This window comes from Balearica regulorum, chromosome 11 (genome assembly GCF_011004875.1).
Source record: "Balearica regulorum gibbericeps isolate bBalReg1 chromosome 11, bBalReg1.pri, whole genome shotgun sequence".
In the NCBI taxonomy this organism is placed as follows: Eukaryota; Metazoa; Chordata; class Aves; order Gruiformes; family Gruidae; genus Balearica; species Balearica regulorum.
In genome coordinates, this window is record NC_046194.1 from 12,451,685 (window position 1) to 12,460,014 (window position 8,330).

At 50.8% G+C, this 8,330-nt stretch overlaps 1 protein-coding gene across 1 annotated transcript in view; it reads right to left on the bottom strand.

The window, feature by feature from the left end:
- Positions 1–7,079, bottom strand: part of LOC104639917 (gamma-aminobutyric acid receptor subunit alpha-3) — a 90,520-nt gene extending 83,441 nt beyond the window's left edge. The window contains exon 1 of the mRNA XM_075763418.1: positions 6,950–7,079. The gene's annotated coding sequence lies outside the window, so the exon portion shown is untranslated. The remainder of the gene's footprint in view (positions 1–6,949) is intronic.
- Positions 7,080–8,330: the final 1,251 nt, after the last annotated feature.

An 8,330-nucleotide genomic window follows, 5' to 3' on the forward strand; every position in this document is an offset into this window, starting at 1 on the left:
AGAGGCTGTGTGGCATTTTCCCTGGTTTTTGGCTCCTTTACACTTAAGACATGGACTGAGAAGCAGTCCTGAGGATTGTGGTTGACATTCCCAATTAACACAGAGGCTTTAACTTTTGGTGATGAACCCTGGTAGCCTTGTGACATTGAGCCAGGGCTGGCCAGGCAGTGCTGGGGGAGCAGCAGAAGGACCAAACCCCTTCCAGTGCTGGTGCTCATCACCCTATTGCTGGGCAGGAAACATGTCTCTGGAGGAAGCAAGGAGGCTTTCCAGAGGAGCATGTTTCACCCTTCATACAGTTTAAGGGATTGTCCAAAGCTCCCCATAGTCAGAGCCTAGTGTGGTCACCAACAGCACAAACAGCTTCCAGCATGACCCCTCCCCCTTCCTGGGGCTCTTCCTAAAATCTCAGCCAGTGCAAGTGCTTTAGAAGCCCAATAGCTACTGGCCACACCGCCTCTCTAATAAAAAGGTTTCTGGCCTGGCAGGTTTGTAAAACCAGTCCTGGTTTCAATAGCCCAGTAACTGAGCTCCTCAGATTTTAGCATGAAAGAGTTGCTCTTGGAGAGGACTGTCTGCCCCATAGCTGTTACTGCTCATGGTAGAGCAGGCAAGAAGGGGTCCCTCAGCACGCCAGCACCATCTCCAGCAAAGGGAAGGAATGGAGACACCCACTAGTGTGCCTCAGGAAAAGTAACACTGAGGCTCCTCCAGCCTGAAACTGGTGCTGTCCTTGCAGAAGGCGCTTAAATAAAATGCTATTCAGCTGTCACTTCACAGTCAGGAAGCCTCTGAAACAGTCAATGTCTTAATCTGAATACCTGCAGGGATCCCTGATCCTCTAGGAAGGGGAGGGAGCATGCAGGCAAATGCATTGAACTGTATGTAACCGAGTGAGGGTTTAGAAATGTTAATTGGATGGTAATAGTCTCAGAGAAGAAAAAACCTAAAAACTCTTACTAGGTCTTGCTGAAAGGAAACTGCGTAGTATCTGTGAAGAAAAAGCTGAATGCAAAGATTTCTAAGCTCAGAAAAGAGTGGTACAGCTCCTTAGACTGACTCCTCTTTCACATAAGTTAAAAGAACATCACCCTATAGCTTCTGGTTCTCTTCTACGCCTATGCAAGATGGAACCTATAGGGATGATACGTGTTCAAGGCAACTCTGCACTTCCTTCCTCCATCTGTCCATTGCTCATTTCTTAATGGCACAGTTAGTAAATATATTCATCACTAATTCTGCAGTTGCTGGTAACCTCCACAGCTGAATCAAATGCAGATTTTCTAAGGAGCCCTGCTAACACTTTGCAGCTGGAATCCAGCAATACTTGAGGTTTACAATTCTGTGCACTCTGGATTTTGGCAGGTCTCTTTATATCCACATACCTAAAGGCATCATAAACATACCCACTCCTCTCCAACACACACAGTCTGCCCAATCTCCAGAGCATCATAGCATAACAACAGTACTGAGAAATACAGCCTTCCTGCTGGATGTGCAGGAACGAGAAATTGGAACAGCTTCCTTCTCCCCAAGAGAGTAAAATGTTCCAGCCCCTGCTCCTACTGAGGTGGGTTTGGGAACCAAAAAAGTGCTGGTACCTTCCAGATCAGCAAGGTACCGTAGTAACTATGTTAACATTGGGTATCTCCTTGTAACTGTAGGATAGGGGCTGTGAAACAGAAACTATAGAATCAGGTTGAGATAATTAGTTTGTAACCAAGGTAATAGGTAATGAAACTCACTGACCATGGCAAGGTACAATGCTGCTATGTTCCATGTACAGTCCCTACCAAACTGAACAATAGGTTTGGAGATATTAATCTTATGAAGTAAGTTGCTATGGACAGGTGCACCTACAACAAGGATACTGCGCATGCCTGCATGAAGGGTGTCATCCAGCGGACAGGGGTGCAAGACCACTGATGACCACCAGAGACCCTTGAGGACCACCAACTCAAATCACTGAGCATGCGTGATGGGGAGGAGAATATGGAAATGGATTCTAAGAAATGATTATCATAGGACTGCCTTTTCTGAGAAAGATGACGAATATGTATGTTTTGATCCTACATAACCTGTGTGTTGGTGATCACCTGGCATGCACGTTGGGTGGAGCTATCCCCCGTGCATCCAGCGCTGCAATAAAGAATGCCTGCCTTTTAACACTACATTGGTGTTATGAGGTTTATTCCCAGATTTCGGTGACATCCTGACGTTGCATACTGAGCTTGATCTTTTCAGAAATCCTTATTCTAGAAACCATTAAATATTCTGAAATGCCTTCCTAGGAAAGAGTGATTAGCACAGGCTTACTGCTGACAAGGGAAAGAGAGATAGAGCTTCAGAGGTGGAAACCAAAAGGTAAAGCTTGCAAAAAAAAATCTGGGAGAACAGCCCAGAGAGGGGGAGACAAGCATCAAAATGGGAATGAAGAAAGAAGAGGCCCATAAACCCACCTGGGTACATTTGTGTGAGGCACGTCAGTATCTCTCCCAAATTACTGCCTCCTTGGAACACGCACAGCCAAGGTAACAATCTGATTCACTTAGCAATAGTCTCACTGTGCAGGCAGCATTCATGAAGTAGCCCAAAGGACATATATGCCCCATCACTGCACCCAGAGATGCTGTGTACCTGCAGTGTCATTAGGTCAGCACACCCACATACCATGCACCTACACCTGTGGCATCAGCTGAAGGAGTGCTGAGCACTTACAGCTCCCACTCAGCACACAGCCCCCAGGACCTGCAGCTGTTCCACATCTTTGCCAAGTCAGATATCTCAAGGAGGGATGTGCAATGAGGAGCTGATGCTGGGAAGCCACCTGGAAAACAGACTGGGAAGTAGAGGCAGCCTCAGTACAAAAGCCCAGATAAAAGCACTTCCATGCAGGGAGAAGAGACCTAGATCTAGACCTAGTGGGTGCCAAGCACATCCACCCACCTGCACAGTAGCACAGCCAAGCACAGCACTATAGGTGACCTTACAACGGCTGCATATTTATCCACAAAGTCAGGTGCACTTGGACAGCACAAGAAGCTCCTTAAAGCCCTTCCTCATTGTGCTGGAGACTCTGCAAAACAGGACTCAGGTATCAGGAGAGGTCCTTCGACACCTCTCAAGGATTCCAAAATCGTCCAAACTGCACGGGCTGTGCTCTGCCCAACCGTCACCAGTCCTCTGTGAGCACACCAGCCTTGTGGTGATCACTGTTATGCCTCTTCTAGTATTTCTTTGGGTAAAGCTTCAAGCTCTCTCTGCAGAGATGGGCAGCCAGCAAGCACTCAGTGCAGCAGCAGCAATAAATGCAGGCAATGCACATGCTGCCCTGTGTCCCTTTTGGGCAGGTATTGCTTCAGTTCTCAATCACTTCAGCTAAAAACGAGGGTCACTTTGAATAAAACTATCTTTTTATTTGAGGGCAGGGTCAGCAATGAGCAGACGGGTCATCTGGAAGCCTGAAAATGATGGAATAAGACACTGTAGTATTTCACGAGACCTTTGTCCTACTGCTTGCTTGCATCTCTTTGTTCTGAAATGAGCTAACTGGGAAGCATGCATAAACTGCACAATGCTGGCAGAGACACCCATGCCAGCCTGTATTGGAAGCAGTCCAGCCCTGCCAGCGTCATGCTCTACTTGCACCAGCCAGCTCAGGGGAAGGCTTGGTTTGTTAGCCTGGACTGAGGAGGGTGCTCTGCTTCCATCATCTGAGATAGCCCAGCTTTCTCAAACTTGCCTCTCAGTTTAGCACTGCTTTGTGCCGTACAGATGCTGCTGAAGGCCAGAAGCTACTACAGCAGTTTATAGGAATTGGAGAACAAAAACAAGACAGCAGTACCTCTGCCTACCTGAATCAAACTTGCTGTTTACCATCTACTTAGAGAAACAGCACTGACTCACAGCAAGAGGCACATGGCAGAGGAACCACACAGTCTTCAACTCATGAGCATGAAAATGTTTGTGCTTACCTACCTGAGAGGCACACATTGGCTCACCCCATAAACACACACACTGCACAAGCCATAAACAACCTTCCCATGAATCTGCCACACACCTAAGGTACCAGATACACATGATGGTTACCAAATGCGTTGTCTGCAGCTCTGCAAGAGATGCCAGCAGAAGAGGACACTTGGAACCAGAGGCACAAGGCAAAAAAATTAAAGGTTCAGATTAACATGGAAATCTTGGGAGCAAGTCTTAATATGGATCTCTTCTGTAGAAAGCTGGTAATGGAGAAACAAGCTCTGTGCTCAACTCCCAACCCAGCTTTAATTTTTCAAAACAAGAAGCCACAAGACAGTTTTTCCTCATCAAAACAAAATTAATCCCAGTATTGCATCTCTCTACTCAAAAACACATCCAGAGGGACTGTAGAGTGATTCACACCCACAACCGCTACAGGAAACCATTTGCACTCAAAGTGTAACAAGCCAACACTGATTCACCCACATAATTACAGGCAGACACTGATTCACAGCTACTGCAACTGCAGACAGACTGACTCACAATCAAAGCAACTGCAGACAGACTCAGGCTCACAAGCACAACTGGAAATACAATCGTGCTGACAGTACCCACAGTTTGCAATCGTATGTACACACAAATCCTTGGAAAACTAGCTAGCACCCTAACCAACGCAAACACAGCTAGCCAAGCCCTGTGCTTTTTGCTGGTGTTCTTGACCTTCACCCCACAGCCATCTTTCCTTCACTGATGGAACAATATCCACACCTCAGCAATTGTTCCTTCCCTGACAGCCCTCGCACTTGCCAAGCACGACTGTCAAAGCCTGAACCCAGGAGCAGAGCCGTATGACGCATATTCAGACACACAATGCATACAGGCACAGTAAACGTATAAGGTGCAAGACATCAACGTACATCCACTTTGATACCATGTATCTGTGCACGGACTGCGCTGACTTAGTGTTTCAAGAATATAAATAAATGCAAGCCAAGTATTATACATTTAGCCCATGGGCAAAGGAGGTGGCAAAAGACTCACCACTGGGCAAAAGCTTGAAAGGCAGGATTATTTACTACACTCTCTGGCTGGGTATGTAATTATGACAGCATTCAGCCTGGGTATTGTGCTACTTTTTGTAACCAGCTGGCAGGAATACTCCTACTGAGATGAGGGGCTGGGCTGTTTCTCCAGTGTTGAGAGGAGCAAGCTGAAGAAGACAAGGTCTACTTAGAGAAAAAGAAACTGAGGTAAAAGAACAGATTAAGCAGGAAAAGATGAAGGAGAAGCTGAGATTGAAGTGGGACAGGCGGCAGTCTACAGACAAAGAAGAAAGAGGAAAGGAGAAAGAACAGAAGGAGGAAAGCTGCATGATGCAGACTTGTGATAAGAAGCTCCAGAAGCAAGGAAAAGCAGCAGCCTCCCAGTGCTGAGCGTGTCTTGCAGCGGTGCAGAGAATGCATCTGTGCATACCCATGCCCTGAGCTCTGCTGCACACTGTGAACCAGGAGGAGATTCCAGGGGAAAGGACGCAGCCTTCAGCCAAGCATGTGCCCCAGGGCTCAGGTGCAGCCGCAACCCCTCCACCTGCTCAGAGCTCTCTTAGAAAAGAGCAGGAGCATCAGGCTTGCACTGCTGCCTTGGTACATGTGCGTGCACGCGCTGCAAGGCACCCAGCCGCCACAGGCACAAGCTGAAGGGCAGGCTGGCAAACTCCACCAAAACAGCATCACCTCAAACCAGCCTGAAATCCTTTATCCTCCAGGGTAAAGAGAAAGTTGAGAGACAGACTACATAAAGGAGAGGACTTGCCTGAACCACACGTACCATCTTCTAGTTGTAGGCTAGACCTGCGTCACCACCTGTTATTTTTCTTCTTCACACTCCCCACAAGAAAGCTAAGAGGAGCAAGAGGTGAAGGAGCAAACCTGCTCTGGTGCTGCCATCAGAACTACTCAGGTGAGCAGCCACTCAGAGCTGCTGTTGCCGGCTAGGACATGACAGCAGGAGTCTCACCAGTGTCCCGGTTATCCATTCCTGTCTGAGGAGGCTGCTGCGTTTGCAGCCAGTCAGCAGCAGATTTAGGGGAGAGACTACGGCTGCAATTGGCCAGGGAAATGAACTATTTGTTCAATTATACTTCTCTTGTCCAGACGAGAATTGTTCTGGCAGAAGGCAGAACAAGGAACAATGGTTAAATGTTGCAGTGGGGACTGCCTAACGCTTAATTGCATTATGCGACTCCTTTTTAATGATCTATATCTCAGTCCTAGTAACTCTGGGGGGAGGAGGAAAGATCTGGGGCTCTTTTCCCTTTCCTCCCATACCAGCCTCAGAGACTGCAGCCCCCAAAACTCCTTTTCCTCCCCCCTTTCCTCCCGACCCCGACACAGCATCAGTGCCCATTAGGCCTGGCTGCAGGATTCAGGGGGAAATTTGACTTTGCTTTACTACACCGTTCTCCCCGCTCAGCCCTTCCTGTGCATGCACCGTCCGGCTCTAGGAACGGAGCTCACTATTGTCCTCGTCCAGACATTTTCCATCGCAGCTGCTTACACCTATCCCCGTTCTCCAACGGGCAGTGCCAGGCGGGCGGACTGGAGCCCCGGGTGTGCCCAGCGGGGTGACCGCGGCACGGCTCGGGCGGCCGCTCTGCTCCTGAGCAACACGCTCCGGAGTTGCTGCGGGAGCGGAGATGCTCCGACCCCGCGGCCGCGCTCCGAGCCCCCCTTCCCCCGCCGGGCCGCTGCCACCCTATTGTTCATCGGCCCGTAGACAATAGCAATAGCCGGGGGGCGGCGCAGCACCCGGGAGCCTCATCCCCGGCCGGGGGTCCGCAGTGCCCCCCGCGCCCCCCCCCCCCCCCCCAGCCGGGCGGTCATTCGCCGCTCGGTGCAGCCGCCGGGGAGGCGCGGAGAGGAGAGGACACCCGGGGGAGCAGGGACGCGAACCGCCGCCGCGCCCCGCAGGCACTCACCGCCGCGCCGGCTGCCCCAGCGGGAGGCGGCCGGAGCCCGCTCCGCAGCGCTCCGCGGGGCTGCGCGCCCCCGAGCCTGCCGTGCCGCCCGGCCGGGGCTGCCAGCCGCCGTCTGCGCGCTCCTCCGGCCGCGGCGAGGGAGGGAAAAAGGGAGGGAGGGAAGCAGCATCCCCCCGCCTTCCTCCTCCCCTCGCCCCGGAGGAGGGTTTACCCGCCTTCTTTGTGCGGAGCTGCCCTCTCCGCAGCGCGGGCGGCGAGGACGGGCTGCTGCCTTCCTCCCTGCCCCGGGTTGGGGCCACCACCCCAAGCGATGCCCCGAGGACCTCCGCCAAACCCCAGCATCACAGCACCGCGGCAGCCCAGCCCCCGGCATCCTTTCCGCGCAGGAGGGCAAGCAGAGCAAGGCTGGCTGCTCCCAACGTCTACCTGTTGAAGGGGGGAGCTCTCCAAGGCGCTAGTGCTGTAAGCGCTGGCGCTGCAAGGAGGTGGCCAGCAGCCCAAAGGGTGCGCTACACCCCAGCTCCAGCCAACCTGCCTCCTCGGGGCAAGGCCTGGCTGAATCCCAGGTCTGCCGGGAGGGCAGGGAAGTTTGGCCCGCAACTTGGAATTGCCGAGGTTTGTATCGCAGTAAAACAGCACGCAGAGGAAAACAAATGCAGGGAAGGGGGGAGGAGGAAGACAGGTTAAAACGCAGCAAGGAGTAGGCAGTGAAAACAAGGACAGATTCAGCATGGCAGTACAGGGATCCTAGAAGAAGGGTGATGCGAGATGCGCTGGGCAGAGCTGGCTGAGCTTTGGGGTTTTGCAGAGACACACGACAGTGAGGCTGGGAAGGCGAAAGCTGACAGTAAGGCACACTCAAAATATATTGTCCCTGCAGAGCTCTCCTTGTTAAACACACACTGCAAGACTCAGGTGCAGCTTTGACTCTGAGGTACATAATCATTCCACCATCGCTGAGGATGTGGGATGAGATAAAGGATCATAACTGCAGGCATTACTGACCACCCCAAAGTTCATCCAAAATGCTCGTTTTAAGTACTTAAAATAACATGCAAACATACTCAAGGCATGAGTGATTAAATCCAGTTTAACTGTCAAGTCTCTGCATTTTGGTATCAGAAAATGACCCAGTTCTTGCTTCCAGGAGAACGTTAGAGGCAATCATTGTTTTACCTTATCCCTACAGACCACAGCCATGCCAACTTTGGTGACATAGGACTTTTCATAATGACTTGTTTATGGGCAGTAGGAAGAGAACATAAGCTGTCTTCCAACATAAAATTTCAGCTCCCTGTGATCTGACCATGGTCTTTACTAATCCAGGTATCCAGCCTTAGAACAGCAACAGTTCAAATGCCAGTAGAGTTCTGCTTTCCTC